The 18,398-nt window shown below is 38.6% G+C and overlaps 1 protein-coding gene across 3 annotated transcripts in view; it reads left to right on the top strand.

Annotated features, from left to right (window-relative positions):
- The window catches only part of ST6GALNAC5 (ST6 N-acetylgalactosaminide alpha-2,6-sialyltransferase 5), a 212,906-nt gene extending 201,698 nt beyond the window's left edge, over nt 1-11,208 (top strand). For all 3 annotated transcript variants that reach the window (XM_037826890.1, XM_037826887.1, XM_037826888.1), the window contains one exon: nt 10,191-11,208. The gene's annotated coding sequence lies outside the window, so the exon portion shown is untranslated. The remainder of the gene's footprint in view (nt 1-10,190) is intronic.
- Nucleotides 11,209-18,398: the final 7,190 nt, after the last annotated feature.

The following is an 18,398-nucleotide window of genomic DNA, read 5'->3' as shown; positions in this document are numbered from 1 at the left end:
AAGTGCACACCGACCTCCAGGGAAGCCCTAGGCCTCTGGGGCGTTCCAGCCTGCTTTGAAGATGGTTGAGTGGGGCATGTTAATTTCCCCCTTTCTGCACAGCTCCATCTTCCCAGCTCCGGGTCAATTAGCTGTGGGTGCACTAAAGGCCACTGTCCACGGCCGATATTGTGGCGTGTGCACGATGCTGTGGGAAACACTCTTGGCGCAGCTCTGGGCTATGGGTCTGTCCCTGGGCAGGAGTGTCTCCAGCCCGCCAGGGAGATGGCTGCAAGGGGCACTGTTTCTTTCTCCTTTTGGCTCCCCTTTGTCCCCCTGGCCCCGAGACAATCAGCAGTGGGTGTGGGGAGGGCTATCCTCCATGCCAGACACCGAGGTGTTGGCTACAGCCCGCTCCTGCCGTGCTTCCCTGTGCAGTTCTCACTGCCGTATCTGTAGCCGCTCCCGGGTTTTTTTTTTCTTTTTTTTTTAAAAGAACTAGTCCATCTCCAAACACCAACCCATGGTTTCCCCACACCACAGCATGGCCGCCAGACTTTCAGCCAGCTTACTCACTCGTTTCAGAATGCCAACTCCTGGTTTCACCAAATGCACGGTCCCTGTGGATTTAGTAGACCTTGTCTGGCTGGTGCATCGCTGGAACTGGTGTTCTGGGTCACTTTCTGGCTTTTATCTAGTATTTTTCACGGAGGTGTTTTTTTGCCCTGTCTCACCTAGCCGCCATCTTAGGTTCTCCCTTAATTCAATTTTATTGATATATATTCACACATCATACAGTCATCCAAAGTGCACAATCAGCTGCCCACAGCACCACCACATAGTTGTGCATTTATCACCCCAATCCATTTCCTGAACACCTTCCTTGTAAAAGAAAAAGTAAAAATAAGAACAAAAAAACAAAAGTAAAAAAGAACAACCAAATCAGCCTCCCCCACCCTATTCTTCATCCAGTCTTTTGTCCCCATTTTTCCACTCATTCATCCACACACCAGACAAAGGGAGTGTGATCCACAAGGCCTCCACAACCACATCATCACCCCTTGCAAGCTACATTGCTATACAGTCATCCTCAAGAGTCAAGGCCACTGGGTTGCAGTTTGATACTTTCAGGTATTTACTTCTAGCTACTCCAACTCACCAAAACCTAAAAAGGGTTATCCACACCGTTTTGCTCGGAGGTTTTTGATGACTGATTCAATCTCTTTACTTATAATGGATCTGTTTATGTCTTCTATTTCTTTATAGTCAGTGTAGTTTTCTTTGTGTGTTTCATGGAATTTGTCCATTTCATCTAACTTGTTGAATTTGTTGGCATATACTTGTTCATAGTATCCTCTTATGACCCTTTTTATTTCTGTGGGGTCAGTAGCAATGACTTCCTCCTCATTTCTGAATTTATTTATTTGCATCTTCCTCTTTTTTTCTTTGTTAGTCTAGCTAAGGGTTTGTCAATTTATTGATCTTCTCAAAGAACCATCTTTTGGTATTTTTAAATTCTATTGTTTTTAAAATTCTCAATTTCATTTATTTATGTTCTGATCTTTGTTATTTCTTTCCTTCTTTTTTGCCTTGGGATTAGTTTGTTGTTCTTTTTATAGTTCCTCTAGGTGTGCAGTTAGGTCTTGGATTTTAGCTCTTTGTTCTTTTTTAATGTAGGTGTTTGGGGCTATAAAGTTCCTGCTCAGCCCTGCATTCACTGCATCCCACAGGTTTCGATGTGTTGTTTTCTCATTTTCGTTAGTCTTGAGATATTTACGGATTGCTCTTGCAATTTCTTCTCTGACCCTCTGATTGTTTAAGAGAGTATTAACTTCCGTATATTTGTGAATTTTCCAGTTCTCTGCCTGTTATTGATTTCCAGCTTCATTCCATTATGGTCAGAGAAAGTGCTTTGTTTAATGTTAGTCTTTTTAAACTTGTTTTGTGACCCAACATGTGGTCTCCTCTGGAGAATGATCCATGAGCACTTGAGGAGAAAGTATGTCCTGCTGTTTTGGGCTGCAATGTTCTATGTACGTCTGTTAGGTCTAGTTCATTTAGCATATTATTCAAGTTCTCTGTTTCCTATTGATCCTCTGTCTAGGTGTTCTATTGATCAAAGTGGTGTATCAAAGTCCCCAACTATTATTGTAGAGATGTCTTTTTCTCCCTTCAGGTTTGTCAGTCTTTTTTTTTTAATTTGTTTGCTTATTTTGGGGTACCATAATTAGGTGCATAACTATTTATGATTGTTATTTCTTCTTGGTAGATTGCCCCTTTTATTAATATATGGTGTCCTTCTTTATCTCTTTTAACAGTTTTCCATTTAAAGTCTATTCTGTCCAATATTAATATAGATTCTTCAGCTCTTTTTGGTTTCTATTTGCATGGAATATCTTTTTTCAACTTTTTACTTTCAACCTGTTTAAGTCTTCAGGTCTAAGATGAGTCTCTTGTAAACAACTTATAGTTGGATCATGCTTTTTTATCCATTCTGCCAATCTGTGTCTTTTGATTGGGGAGTTTCATCCATTAACATTCAGTGTTATTACTGTAAATACACTACTTACTTCAGCCATTTTGTCCTTTGGTTTTTATATTGCACATCTCTTTTTTTGTCTCTTTTCTTTTATTGCAACCTCCTTTTCTGTATAGTTGATCTTTTATAATGCATCTGATGGATCCCTTTCTCATATCTGTTTCTGTATATTCTAAAAATACTTTCTTTGTTGTTACCCTGAGGTTTATGTTGCACAACCTACATCTATAGCCTACTAATTTGAAAAGATAACTTAGCTTCAATAGCATATATATTCTCTGAATCTTCCTTTTTTTGCACTATTCCAAGTCTCCTTGAATTGATGGAGATTTGTTTGAACATCTTTGATTAGTTGTTCTAACTTCTGAGTCTCATCTGAAGTTTCAGTCTGTTCCCTAGGCTGAGCCATATCTTCCTGTTTCTTAATATGGCTTTTATTTTTATTTTTTTGCTGATGCCTAGGCATCTTATTGTTTTGATTAGTTAACTCTGAGGGTCTGTTTCTCCCTCTCACCTAGGGTCTTATTGTTGATTGGCTTTGTGTTAAGGCTCTTCTTTGATGCTTGGTCCAACTTATTCTAAACTTTTAGAATATCCCATGTCTAACTGTTCAGATTGTCTCAGCTCTTATTCATCTGATTCTTGCCCTGGATATGCAGCGCAATTTTTAAGATTTCATTTTTTATGCAAATGTTTCACCTCCAGAAGAAAGCTTCCTTTCCTCTCTTTCTTCTCTGATACTTTTTATTTGTTCTATTTGTTTCTGTACAGACTTTTCCCCCAGCTCCTATGATTTGTTTAAATTCTCTCCCTCACTCAGTGCCCACTTTTACTTACACTTTTCTATTCTGAGACCCATCGTATCTTGCAGCAGTTCCATTTAGTCTGCTTTTTTAGATTTTTTTTTTTAATTATTAGTTTTTCTGTGAGGCTTTTCTGTCTCTGGTTTCTTACCTTTTAGTGTATCCTACCTTGGGGATCCAGATGGGGTCAATCCAGAAAGGTGGGTCACTTCAGAAAAGTCTATTTTGCCTTTAGGTGTCCAGCTGACTAAAACTGGCTTGAGTGAGGGCATGACAGTTTTTATTAGTCTTTCTATCACAGTCTGTCTCCTCCCCACCTCTAGAGGTCCCTTTTTTCTGCAGCCCTCTGTAGCAACTTGTGTTCCACCCTGGGACTCTGCAGAGTTAGGTTCCTGTGCCTGGATATGTGTGAAGCTCTAACTTGCTGCTGTGAGTCCACCATCTAAGTCTGTAATTGGAAGGAGCTGGGCTGTGCTGCCTCTGTGTGACTCCCAAGCTGGCAGGACCAAGTGGGGAGGATGGTAATGGGGACTGATAGGGATGGAATTCTCCTACCTATTTTCCTGTTTCTTTAATGCAGGATTTGCGGTATCTTTCTCCAATCTCTACTGTCCTCCAGAGTTCCAAGCAAGTGGAGGTTGTCCTTTTATTCACTAAATCTCTGTGGTGGCTTTTTCAAGGGATGTCTTATGTTAGCATTTTGATGACATCACTTGAGTAAATTTTTTATTATTTTTATTTTTTTCCACAAGATTTTTAGTCATACTCTCTTTTATTATTCTTTTAGTAGTTATTCTAAGTTACAGTAATTATCATTGATTTTTTTGAAGTCTATCTCTGATCTGTACATTTTCACTTCCAAAACAATGTAAAAATATTAAAGAGTTTAACTTCATTAACCCCTCTACCACTCTTTTGTGTTATTATCATATACTATATTTCTCTATTTATTATAAACCCCACAAAACCTATTATTATTGTTTAAAATAATAATTATTCTTTCATATTTATCTACATTTCTTTCTGAATGCATTTTTTGTGTATTTTCTTTGTGTTTTCCATGGGGTTAAAATTTAGCATACTATACTATGGCAATCATATTTAATTTTATACCAACTTATTTTTTATAATATACACATACACCATTCTTATGCTCCTCTATCCCCCTCTTTTTTGGTAGTTGTTACAAATTATATCTTTGTATATTGTATTTCCAAAACCAGAGATTTATCATTGATTTTTATGCTTTTGCATTTATCACTTGTAAGAAGTAAGAAGTGGAGTTACATAACAAAAAGTACAATGCATTACTCTGGCATTTATAATTCCCACTTGGTTACCTTTTGTGGTCTTTATCTCTTTACATCACATTGATCCATTATCTAATATCCTTTCTTTCAGTCTGAAGAACTCCCTTTAGCATTGCTGGTAGGGCAGATATAATGGTAATGATTTCCTTCAGCTTCTTTTATCTGAGACTGTCTTGATTGCTCCCTCTTTTTGAAAGAAAGTTTGACCAGATATCAAAACTTTTGGTGTCAGCACTTTAATTCATACCACTGACTTCTTGCCTCCATGGTTTCTGATGAGAAACTGGCAATTAAACTTATTGGAATGTCTTTGTATATAACTAGTTGCTTTTCTTTTGCAGCTTTCAGAACTCTCTCCTTGTCCTTGACATTGAACAGTTTGATTTTTATGTACCTGAGAATGGTTCTCTTTGAATTTACCATATGTGGTTTGTTGAGACTCTTGAATGAATGTGCATATTCATGCCTTTCATTTAGTTTGGGAAGTTTCCTGCCATTATTATTTTTTTTTTAATATTCCTTCTGCCTCCTTTTCTTTTTCTTCTCCCTTTGGTATTCCCATATGCATATATTGATATGTTTGATGGTGTCTCACTGGTATATTAGGCTTTGTTTGCTTTTTTTATTCTTTTTTTTCTTTCTGCTCCTCAGCCTGAATCATTTAAATTGTTTTGTCTTCAAGATCATTGATTCTTTCTTCGGCCACTTACAATTGTCCCTTGAAATATTCTAGTGAATTTTTCATTTCAGTTACTTTGTTCTTCAAGTCCAGTATTTCTGTTTGGCTTCTATTGAGAATCTCAAAGAGATTCCCATATTGTTGATTCATTTTTTCCTCATATCCTTTAGTTCTTTCTCCATGTTTTCCTTTATCTCCTTGAGCATATAGATGATCTTTTTTTTTAAGTTTCTGTCAGGCAAGTCCAAAGTCTGGTCCTCTTCATTTACATATTCTGGAATTTTATCTTGTTCCTTTGGATGGACCATCATTTCTGTTTTTTTTTTTGTTGGTCTTGTAATTTTTTGTTTCAGTCTGTGCATTTAATATTTTAAAGTATTACCTCTGGGATTTAGTCCCTGAGCTGTCTGTTCCTTAAGTCTGTATCTGGTTAGTGATGTGACAGAGACTTTCTTGAGTGCCAGGAATGGTATTTTTCATAATTTACCGGCCTTGCCCTCCTGCTCCTCACTGGATGCTGCAGAGTACCACCAGACCATGGAGTTACAAAATAGTTGACTCAGTCACTTCCTGCCAGTTCAATAGTTGTTTTGGTAAGGGGACTGATTCTTGGAGTTTCCTGCTCCACCTTCTTCCCACAATCCTCCTCAGTGTTCTTTTGACTAATATTTTGTTGGAATGTCTTTTTTACATTCATTTACTTTTAATCTTTTATTTCCTTTTATCTTAGATATTTCTTATAAATTGCAAGATATTTTCCTTTAATGAATCTAATCACTTCTCTTTTATTGGAGAGTTGCATTCATTTCCAACTTTTTAAATGAGTGATATAGCTTGACTTATTACTACTATCTTACTTTGCAACTTCCATGAAGTGTTCTATTTCTAAGCTTATCTCTCCTCTATTTCCTTTTCTTCTGATTGAGTTTGTATCTTGACTATTATCTTATTTTTATCTTTCTATTCATTTTGCAGTTACATACTTTACTTCTATACTACTAGTTGTGATTCTTGAAATTAAATTCATCATATATACTTAACAACTTAAGAAATTCTATAATAAATCAATACCTGTAAATTGCTTTCACTGCCAGAATAATCAAGGACTTGCAATCCCTTTAGCTCTCAATCCAATGCCATGCATTTAAAATTATGTTTATTATTTTATACATGTTGATTTGAGTTTATACTTGCTTATTTATTTGTTTGCCTTTCATCCCATTTTTGGTCTCAGATTTTTTTCTGGATTTGTCTCATTTTATTGCAAAGGAAATCCTTCAGAAGTTCCTATGATGAAGATTAATTTGTGGGTTAATGATCTCAGATTTGTACATCTGAAAATCTCTTTATTAATCTTTGTTTTTCTGGATTCACTATTCTAAGTTGGTAACTTTCTCTCTTCTCTTTAAATATATTGGTCTACTATCTCTTGAAATGTTGCTGTTGAGAAATCTGCCATCATTGACTTTATTATTCCTTGTTACATTCTTTGGATGCTTATAAGAGCTTATCTTTATCTTGGAGTTTTGATGTTTCACCACAATATGTCTAGATATGGATTTTCTGTATTTATTTTGCTTGATGTACAGAATACTTCTTAAATCTATAGACTTGTGTTTTTATCAATTCTGGAAAATTGTTAGACATTATCTCCTCAAATATTGCCTCTCCTACATTCCATTTTCCCCCTTTTTTACTCAGAATAGATACATATTAGTTCTCATTTTCTCCTCAATATCTCTTAATCATTCTTTCATGTTTCTCTGTGCCACATTCTGGATACTTACTTCAGATTCATTCTTCAGTTTGCTATGTTTCTTCTCAGCTGATCTACTCTATCATTTAATCTAACATAACATAAAACATATGACAATTCAGAGCATGTTCTTTGGCCTGAACCTGTATTTCTGGTCATGACTTTTTGGCAGCAACATTCCTTTACAGACTCCTTATTAGGCCTGTACCTATATAATCTATATAAAATCACCAAACAGTCAAAGAAATAAGCCTAAGAGAAAGATTCAACAGGAGTTAGAAACAAAACTTTAGATATTTGAATTATCAGATACAGAAAATAAAGTAACTACATATGTCATATTAAAAATATTTTAAATGGATTTTAAAATGAGCAAGTTGTCATAAGCTTACCTACAAGTCCTGATAGTATTTTCCCATATTCTTATATGCCAAACCATGTTAACCTAAAGAGGAAAAAAAAAATCAAAAAACAAAAACAATCTAAACAAAGAACTTAAACATTTATCTATGTTAAATTTAATCTTACTGGTTTCAGCCTGTCAAAATAACTCTAATTCTGTCATCTCTCACATATCTAATCCCTTATCATTTGTGCCAAGTGTAAAGTTGATAAGCATATTGTTCAGGAGATGGTATTCCAATAGAGGCTTCCTTCTAGGTTGGTAGAAAGCTGCTAATTTGGATATGACTGGTCCACCAGTATCTCTTACTTTCATCCAGTGCATATTTCACCACTTTTTTATAAGTATGCAGTGGAAGCCTTTACCAAACACTTTGCAGAAATACAAATATTCTCTGTTTATATCATCCCTTTGGCCTGTCACGAACCTAAAAAGAAAACCACATTGGTATGTGGTGACTGCTGCATTACCTCTATAAGCCCTTGCTTCAAACCTAGAATTATCAAAGCCCTGTTTTTATGGCTCTTGGTTCATTTAGTGTGTGGCCCTTCTTTGCAGTGTTCTACTCTGGATTTCAGTTTCCTCTTTCCCTTGTGTTGCCACCATATCTTTCCACTTCTTGGACTCACATGTCTCTTCCCTCCCTCCCATGGATTTCAAGAGAGATATGAGCATCTTGCCTGGTATTTTAAACCAGGAATAGAATGAGACAAGTGGTTGGAGGGGTTGTTGTGTTGTCTTTCACTATCAGTTCTTGTCCTTTCTTGTGGTAGTAACAAGGTCTGGGTTTGATAGTTATGAAAGGGGTCCATCCAGCTAAGCCCTCCTGAGACTGCAGCTCCCCCTACTGTGTGAAACATGAGGTGTAGAAGGGAAGGCAAAGCCAGCCAAACTCAGTCATGAGGTGGGAGAAAGCCATAGACAGTTCCTTGGCAAGAAGACTCTTGCCCTCATGATTTGCCAAATTGGGGCACCAGTCCTCAGAAGGAGTCTTTGGATTCCTGCCAAGCATTTTAAGCATTGACAATAGCAAAACAGCAAGTTCAGACAGTATAGACAATAGCAATAGTTTTCACTAGGAGGTGAGACCAAAGCTGAACTTCAAGGATAAGCATGGTTTAGCTAAGTAGAGAGAAGTGAGCATAGACAAAGCAGCAGAGAACTACAAGGTGTGGAGAAGAGAGCCTAGAAATAAAACTACAGACATACATTTTGTTAAAATTATTGAAGGCCTTGAGTGTTGAGATGAAGGGGGTAGACTTGGTATTGTTAGCTATGCATTACTAAAGTTCATTAAGCATGGAAGTCATATGAATAAAGCAGTGTATTATGGAGCTCTAGGACTGTTAAAAGCTTTTTCTTATGCTAAGAATTTTTTTAAAGAAAGACATCAAAATGACTAAGTATCAATGTTTCAATTTTCACAAGACTACTTGTTCTCAATGTAAATGTAAGTGACTCTAATGTAGAGAAAAGACTCGTTTGAATTATTTTATTAATAATAAACCTGCATCCTTAATACCAGACTTCTTTCATGATAGATTAGCCATTATTCTTGTCAAGTTTATTTGCGTGCATGTGTGTGTGCGTGCACAGTTAGATATTCCATCTATCTGTAATAGGTTTTTGACATCAAGCAGCCGTCAGAACTGATGGGCTGATTCTGGCTCGTAAAATGAGGACATGACATAGCTGAGGGCAGAAAAGGGAGCCTCAGTTCTCTGATCTGATTCGACACCAAAAGGACAGTCACTGAAAGCCAAGTGGAGCACAAGCCCTGTAAACCAGTACATCTTACAAGCCCATCCTCTACTTCCTTCCTAGCTGTGTGCCTCTCAACCACTCTGCTAAGCCTCTATTTTCTGTAAATGAGGGTTCTTCCTATCCTCTCTATTTGTAGTAAGAATTAAATAAGAATACATGAAATATTCGTGTAAACCATAAAATGGTGTATTGATTTTCATCAGCTGGCTCAGTTCCAGCATGGCAGATGCAGAGCCAATTGCCTGGATCCAGAGAACTGGAGAAGTGCTTTCAAAGTGCTTTAAAAGAAGTGGCTACATATTTCTGTAGACATCCATGAAGCCAAAAAATTGCTATGACTGTCCCTGTGTTAGAACATCCACCAATCAGATAAGTGCTTCCCACTCAATACCCTTCCCTTCTCCTACCACCTTCTTTGGCTGTTTCTCTTTTAAGGCTTGATACTAAGTGCCGCCTCTGATGAAGCCTTTCTTGTTCCTGCCATGTACAGCTGACTGCTCCTCCCATTGCACTCTGAGTATATGTACATTCCAGTAATTTTTAAATGGCTCCCTTCCCACACTAGACTGGAGACTGCTTGAGATCAGGTCTAACTGGGATTCATCCCTTATCTTCAGAACCTATCACAATACTTAGATCCAAGTAGAGGTGCTTGGGAAAGGGAGGTAGAGAAAAAGAAAAGAAATGTTTTCCTGCCACATGAAGAGGTTTTGGTCCTCCATTTTACAGTCTAGTGGGTGATAAAGATGCACATACGTATTGCTGATACAAGAAGGGTCTCTAGGATGGGAAGAAGAGGAATTTGACTAGAGGGTCCCAGAAAGGCCTCTACAGCTAGTCTAGTGAGTTAGAAGTGTCTTTACTTTAGCTCATCTTTTGCAAAGTAATTTAACCAATTAATGGGAAATACTTTTGTAATGAGTTAATAACCAATGGTTTTATTTTTTTCTCCAACAGGTGATTTCTTCCCTTCTGAAAAGAAATGCTTTCAGGAATTATTTAATCTTTGTTTGAATCCAATTAAATATTAAAGGATCTCTCCCTCCTTTGCATAAGTCAACAGAATCTAAAGTTTCATGGCATTGTGAGATCAAGGAGCACAGAGCTTTTGAATCAATTCCTCACCTCTCTTACATTCACTGCTACCTCCTTGTTCAGCACACATTCAACTCTTACCTGGACTACTGTGGCCTTCCAGAATTACCTTTTTCCAATTCACTGTACCAATAATGCAAAATTGGTCTCATAAAGTACAAATCTTTGCTCAAAATCTTTCTCTGAATTCTGACTTTCTGTTCCATCTTCCTCATTCTCTAGCCTGGAATTCAAGGGCTCCAGGACTGCCTTGTGTATACTAGTCTTACTCTTGCTGCTCCTGGGATGTGTCCTTAAGCTCCAGCTATACCAAGTAACTGAAGGTGACTCCAAGCCTTGCTCATGCTGCTCCTCCACCTATAATGTCACTCTCTTCCCTGTGTATCCACCTGTCAACAAGGCTCTGCCTCCATAGCCTTTTCTATCCCTCCACACTGCCTTGGAGGCTTAGTGGAGTAAATGCCCATTGTTGGCAGCCCAGCTTCCAATTCCCACCTGCCAGGTCACATTTCCCCATATTTTCTTTGGGAAAACCATCCTTCCACTCGTAACCACCTGGTTTGGAGAGGGGAGGTTGGCCCTACACACAGCTACAGGGGTGGGTTCTGTTTGGCTTAAACCTATGGGCATATCATGTCTCCCTAGACGTGATAATTATTTCAAGAATGGAAACACAAACCTATGAAAAGATACATACTCTTCCCCACAGCTCATGGTCCTTTAGGGTTTGGAAATGCTGCAGCCATTTTTGCCAACACAAGGGGAGCCACCTTCAGGATAAAGCTATCTCCAGGGAAGCAGAGCTGAGAAATGGATCTTAGACTCTCATTGGGTTCTGGATCAAGCTAATCCTGAAGATAAATTTCTCCTAGACATTCAATTATGTGAATAAATTCCATTTTTTTTATTTAATCATATGTGTTTGGCTTTTCTGTCACACTCAAAACATCTGAGTCCAACTGAGACTTTCAGTTCAACAACACTGTCTAGAAACTCCTGGATGCCCCCAGCTGTAAGAGTTCTGTTCATCAGTGTCCCAGCTCTCTAGTGTTAAGGACCTTAGAAACATGGGATGTATCTTTCACATATTTAACAAATGTCAGAAGAATAAGGACACAATATATACATCAGATCAGCAACAGGGAGCAGTAAAGTGAATTTTCAGTACAAAAATTTACAAAGTACCTGCTGGGCACTTTCCTTGGCTGTGGTTCTCTATGCCCTCATTTGAGTCTGCTTAGAAGGAAGTTTAGAGATGTGAATATAGCCAGATATTGCTGGAAAGCCATAAATGGATTATTAAGAAGCATTCCTACACCATCCCAATGAAGGCAGCAGAAGATTTTAAGGAAAACAAATAAACTCTAGTCCATTGATTTTCAAGCCATGGTTCATGATCAATTAATGAGTTCTAAAATAAATTGTGTGCTGTGATCAAAATCATAAAAACAGAATTAAAATAGAAAATAAACTTAATGGGTGCATTATACGAAGAAAGAGTAATGTTTTGTAAAATTATATACATGCATACATATATATGTGCTCTGGATCACAATGCAAAATGTATTTCTGTGGGTGGAAGAAAAAGATTTTTGAAGATCATTGTTTTAAGCTTCTATATGAGATGATGCTATAATACAAAATACAAAAGAAAAGAAAATAACAGTGCACATGACATTAGAGAGGGTACTAATTTGTAAAACTTTTTCTGTCATATAGATACATACATGTATTTCTCACTGTGGGTGGTAGCCAAAAAGTTTGAAAACCACTGATCTGTCTCCTAAAGCCAGATATATTATAAAACAATATGATTGAGCTGCAGCCAGTGATGTAAAAGGAAGAGGAAGAGTCCATGATAACCTCAGCACCGAGAACTATATAGTCAAGAAACATGCTTTTCAAATGATTACTATCTGCTGGATAGCAGGATTGCTCCTGGAGCCAAGGCTCCAGAGCTGGCCAAGCCAGGACATGTATCTTTCCAGCCTGTTTCCATGCCCAACTACTCAAGGGCATTTAATTAAAAGCCACACAAACATGCGGTCCTGGAGCCTTTGGAGAAAATACAAGAGGCTAAGTATGCTGAGCTGCTTGCTACCTTTGTTTCGGCCTAAAGGAACCCTGAGGGTCACTTTGCAGAGAACCTCAGACCTTGGGAGTCAAAGATACAGAGACGATCTACTGGGATTTGTGGTTGCTATCTGGAGACTAGCAAGAACAAAAACATTGAAATGTCTCTGAAAGAGCAGGTAATTTGCTTTTAAAAAATGTTTACTCTTCTCATGTTTTAAATTATTCATCTCTTGTCTTCTACACTTATTTTTAGTTTGTTTTGTTCTCTAGATATTTAGCACTTAGAGAATGCTATATTCCTTTGACTAGTTTTAGGTTATTTTTATCTCCCTTTAAAATAAATTATTTCAGCTTCTTGGCTTGCTCTTTTATCTTCCATTTAATTTTTACCTCTGTTGTTTTCACTTTTAAAAACTTTTGTTTCCTTTTTCTACTTTAACTTTATTCACAACCATATCCTTGGAAGTCTAAGCTTCTGATTTGACCATCTAAGTTTTTAAGTCTTTTATTTGTCCCTTCTGATTAAGCTTCTGATTTTATTTTTTAACCTGTTTAACATATTTTAATTTTTTTTATTTGGTTTCTCTTATTTCAGGCTCAATGTTTCTTCTCCACCTTTGACTTTATTGGCTTACAAATGTATTTACTTATTTTTAATTTTAATTATTATGTTTCTTTTATGGTGCACATTTATCATGGCTGACAAGAAACACAGATGCAAAGCCCAAGCTCTTAACCATGATACCATTTGGCCTTCTTAATCTGTAAACATTTTCATAGCTAACCAAACTAGCATCGTTCCTACAACAGTCTGCCTCTATCATGTTTTTTTTTTTTTTCCCTAGTTTGAAAAATCTCTATCCTTGGAAGGGTTACAGGAGAATCATCCTGTTGCTTGAATCTTCCTATTCTCTTGTTTGCATTAAAAGGAGCGAGGAGAAGCTGCCTAGAGCCCAAAGAATCCAGCATTTTTAAAACATGTCAGTGGACTGCTGCAGAATGGCTTCCACCTATCTGCTAGGTCTTGTGACTGGCCTGGGCCAGCTCCAGAGCTGTGTTAGTATGTGGTCCCCTTTCATCTTTTAACCCTCAGTTTAAGTCTCCCGGGAAAGCCTTCAGAATAGGGAAAGGTGGTGAGAATGGGCTTGAACACTTTGCCCATCTGTCTGGGGGGAAGAAGACATTTCCATTAACCTATAGGCAAATCTGAACAATTTAAATGACAGGGGCCAAGAATCTCACCATTTAATGATGTCTGGTTTTTGTGAGGAGGTGTATCAGTCAAAGTCCAACCAGGAGACAGAAATCAGATAGTAATTTCGATAAGGAAATGGAGTAAGAGGGGATACCCCAGGGAGAGATAAAGAAAACTAAAGAATAGAAGAAGGGAAGATATAAGGAGAAGCCACCACCTGTAAGACTGAGATATAATAACCCAAGGGGAGGCCACCCCGTCTCAGGACTGACATCCAGACATTTTGGGACAGGGAGAAATGTGGCCCACCGGATGGCACAGAAGTTCACTGGGGTGGCCTCTCAGTGGGACGTGTAGAAAGCCATACCCTGGAATGCTAGGGGGAGCTGTCCTTAGGGAGGAAGTCACCTTGGAACCCACCAAAAAGCCATCTGAATGGATGTGGGGAAAGTTGTCCAGGAAGAGGTGCCTTGCAAGCAGCCCTCCTGGACGAGGCTGTCTGAGGGAATGCACTGGGGAAAGGAGCTCACAGGGACGTGCCCACCATCTGCACTCCACTGCAAAAGCCCCTGGAGGGAGGTTGCCTGGAGCAGACATTAGGAAGAGAAGCTTCTTCCTCCAACATTCTCTATTGACAAAACTTAACACTGAACACCTTGAAATTCTTAAAGGGTTCAGCTCCAATAACACAGAACAATTAAGTGGATTTCAAGATGAGAGACAATGAATTGATAACTGGAACACTACAGCCCTGTTGGGAATTGAATCATGCCCCCCACAAAAGACATGTTCAAGTCCTAACCCTGGTCCAGTGGCTATGAACCCATTTGTAACAGGATCTTTGAATATGTTATTAGTTGAGTGAGGGCGTGGATGTAAACCCCTTTGTAAATAGGATCTTTGAAGATGTTATTAAAGTGAAACTGAAGGAGAGTGGGCCTTAATCCAATATTGCTCAAGTCCTTATAAGCAAAGGAAGTTGGACACAGAAGTATAAACCAACTGATTTCAGCCAACCAGTTTGTGATATTTGTCACAGCAGCCCTGGCAAACTAGAATGCCTTTGGCTACTTGGCTTCCCTATTCACCCTTCCACACATATTTGAGCTTCTGTACAATAATGAAACAACTATATTTCCAAATAACAAGCGAAGTAATTCTCACTCTTCACCAAAATCAGAAGATGCCCAGTCCCAACAGTCACTGTACCTATTGCCTACTATAGAAATTATTCCTCAAATTCTCACTGATCATTTTGTTACCTAAAGACTAAAAATAGGAAATGAGAGTGAAAAGAAAACAGCTTGTATACACACACACACACACACACACGTATATATATAACAAGCAAAGAGAAGCTATGCAAAGCTACTATGGTCCTCATTTCTGTAGTTGGTCATGACATCATAGTTGCTACGTATACTTCTTTCTTCCTTTACCAATTCCACATTTCTATTGCCCTCAGCCAGAACCTTAGCTGGTCATTTCTTTACCTAGTGGAGTGATTCAAACCTTCGTTCAGAAGGGTCTGCATCCTCAATTGTCCAGCCTCTTTTGGTTGTTGTAGTTTTCCACTAACCACTAGTCATAGAACTACTAAGGGCCACCCCAGAGGATCCCTGGATTCCACACATAATCCTCCTTGCCCTCAATATGTGGCAACAAATCAATTTCCCTTTGGTAACTGGGATCAATCACTATAGACAGTAGGGTAACTCATCTTTGGCCTGTTGGCTCAGTGACATAAGGAGTCCAAAACGTCCAGGTGTCAATTGTATCTTCAAATTCATTGGAACCACTGTGTGTTCCCTGATGAAAGCATTCCTCCTTTGTGTGTATGGTGAGTGGGACAGGAGACCAAACTAGCAGAACTCAAAGTTGCCAAGACAAAAAACAAATATTCTCTGAATGGATTCTTACATGTAACAGTGATAGGAGTCATTCTCATTTCCACCCTTTTGTTCCTATGCATTCTGGCTAAGGGGACATAGCACCATGCACTAGGCTCTAATTCAAAGCCTATACTGCATCCTGTAAAATAGAACCCCATTCTTTCAGTGTTGTCTCCCAAATAGTGCTATGGGAGTCTTCAGTAAACCATTCCACCTTTCAATTAAGTCACCTACCACTGGGACACAGGGTATGTGGTAAGACCGGTTAATTCCATGGGTATATAGTCATTGCTGCACTTCCTTTGCTGTGAAATGAGTTTCTTGTTCAGAGGCAATGCTGTGCAGAATGTCACAGTGGTGAATAAGACAATCTGTGAGTCCACAGATAGTGGTAGGCACAGAAACTTTAAGAGCAGGAAATGCAAATTCATATCTAGATTATGTGTCTATTCCAGTGAGGATGAATTTCTGCCCCCTCCTATGATGAAGGAGGTCCAGTATAATCAACCTACCACCAGTTAGCTGGCTGATTTCCCTGGGGAATAGAGGCTCAAGGAAAGTCTCTGCTGTTAGCAGATTAGGCACTCAGCATTTGTGTTACCTAGGCCAGTTTTGGTAAGGGGAACTCCAAGTTGAGCCCATCCATGGTCTCCAGCCCTTCCACCATAACCATTTGTGTCACGGGCCTATGAGCTAGCACCGGGGTGGTTGAGAAAAGAGGCTGACATTCACAGGGTATCTTATTTTTTACAACTGAACTTCTCTAAAGGTTACTTGTTAGGAGCATTTACATGGGATACATGTACTGTGAAGAGAAAATTTGGAACATAAAATAAACAAAATTGGAATTAAAATAATAAGAAGAGAATAGAGAAGACAACCTGGATAGCAAGGGAAAAGATGGTAGGTTCAGTTTGAGGTATGTTGAGTTTAAGATTCCTTAACTCTCAAGTAGAAAGGATGCTTCTGGAACTGAGGAGAGATATCTGTATACAGAGATTTGGCTACCAATGATGTACAGGTGCTAGTGGAAACCACAGAAGGGGGATGAAAATATCCAGGGATAGTGTAGAGTTAGAGTAGTTTGAGGACAGAGCTCTCCAGAATATCTGGCATGGCTGCAAAAAAGTAGTAGCACTTGAAAAAAACTGGGAAAAGAGTAGTATCAGGACAGTAGAAGAGGAAGTTTCTAAAAGTGGGAGTAATCAACAATTGTTACTTATTAATGAGAGATTGGAAAGATACCAGCGGAAAAGTTTCCATCAGATTTGGCTATTACAAAATTATTGATATTAGTTAAGGGAATAGTTTCAGGGAAGTGATGGGAGCAGAAGCCAGATTCAAAAGGGGAAGCCAAGTCAGTGAAAACAACCACTAGTTCTAAATAGTAGGCTATGATATGAAGTAGAGAAGACATCTATATAGCATTTAGAAAGGGACATAGGATTTTGAGAGGGGTTTTTAAGATGAGAAAAACTTGAACATTTTATAAAATGCAAGGGAAAACACTTTCATGAAAAGGAAGACTGAAGGAAGAGATGGGAGGCATTGACAAGCAAGATCCCAGAAGGGATGGAATCAATAACTGCAATTATATGGATATCTACCTCCATCTCTAAGACCAAAGTGGGGGAGAGGTAAGGGTTGGAATGTGAAAATATAGATACATTTATAGGAGGTAGAGAAGAAGGTTGCTGTTTACTCTTCCCCAATTTAATTCCCAAATTACAAGTCAACCTTCTGATAACAGAAAAGGACTGTGTTGGTAGAATGGGAGGATTAGCGAACAGTTACAATTTTGGAAAAGCAATGTTGGGAAATGGAGAGGCAAAGTATAGAGAAATCTAATCTCGTTGCCTTTAAATCCTGACTCATTCAAGTTTCACTTCATCCTCAAAGTCTTCTCTGCCACTTCAGCTGACAGTAAATAAAGTATTAATAACATATTTATATTGCAATAAAAATGCAAGTTTCTCTTTAAAACCCCTATTTTAGAGCTTTTAAATGGCACTTGACATTTTCTGCTATGCAGTTTTTCATCTTTTCATGTGCATTCTTTCTATAATACATTTATAACTCTTCAAAAACAAATCATATGTCTTTGTATCCCTCATAGTACCTACTAGAGTGGGTAACACATGTTGCAGTAATGATTGCTGTGCAACAAACCACCCTAAATTTAGCAGGGTAAAATAAATTTTTCTAATTACTCTCTCTCAAGGCCTAGGGGACAACTATGTAGTTCTCACTTGGGTTCTCTCATGTGAGTGCAGTCAGAAAACACCTGAAGTTTCTCTCATTCATATCTCTGGAAGCTCATGCTGGCTATTGGCTGGGACTTCAGCTGGATCTGTTGGCCAAAACACTTATACATGGCTTCTCCATGTGGTTTGGGCTTCCTCAGAGCATGGAGGCTAAGTTCCAAGACAAATGTCCTCAAATAGTGAGCCAGATGGATGCTGTTGTTGCCGGAGCCTGGTTGGCACCCAAGGTGAGCTCTGGTATAGGCTCATTTTTCTTGTCTCAAGAAAGAATTCAGGGACAAGAGGAATAGTAGCAAGCAGTTAAGTTTATTTGAAAAAGCAGGCACACACGGGGGAAATAGCAAAGGTTGGTAAGAAGGAATAAACACTTGAGAGGTCAGCACGGGCGGGCCCCAAGAGAGGGGCCGCACCTGGTTGAGCTATGTCCAGGTTTATATGTTAGCCTGTTGCTATGCTTTAGGACAGGGTTGGGGTAGAAATTCCCATTTTCCCCCCACCCTGGCTCAATCCCTCCTTTTTCTCCATCTGGCTATCTCATTCGATTCTAAGAATTAGGGGTTTTCCTTCCACCCAGCCCCTCTTTTCTCCCTCTGCCTGTTTATCTGCCTGTCAGCTGGTTCTGATAGGGTCTGGGTTTTCTTTC

The sequence above is a fragment of the Choloepus didactylus genome, chromosome 2 (genome assembly GCF_015220235.1).
Source record: "Choloepus didactylus isolate mChoDid1 chromosome 2, mChoDid1.pri, whole genome shotgun sequence".
NCBI lineage: Eukaryota > Metazoa > Chordata > Mammalia > Pilosa > Megalonychidae > Choloepus > Choloepus didactylus.
Note: the sequence above shows the minus strand (reverse complement) of the source record. Positions and strands in the feature narration are given on the sequence as shown.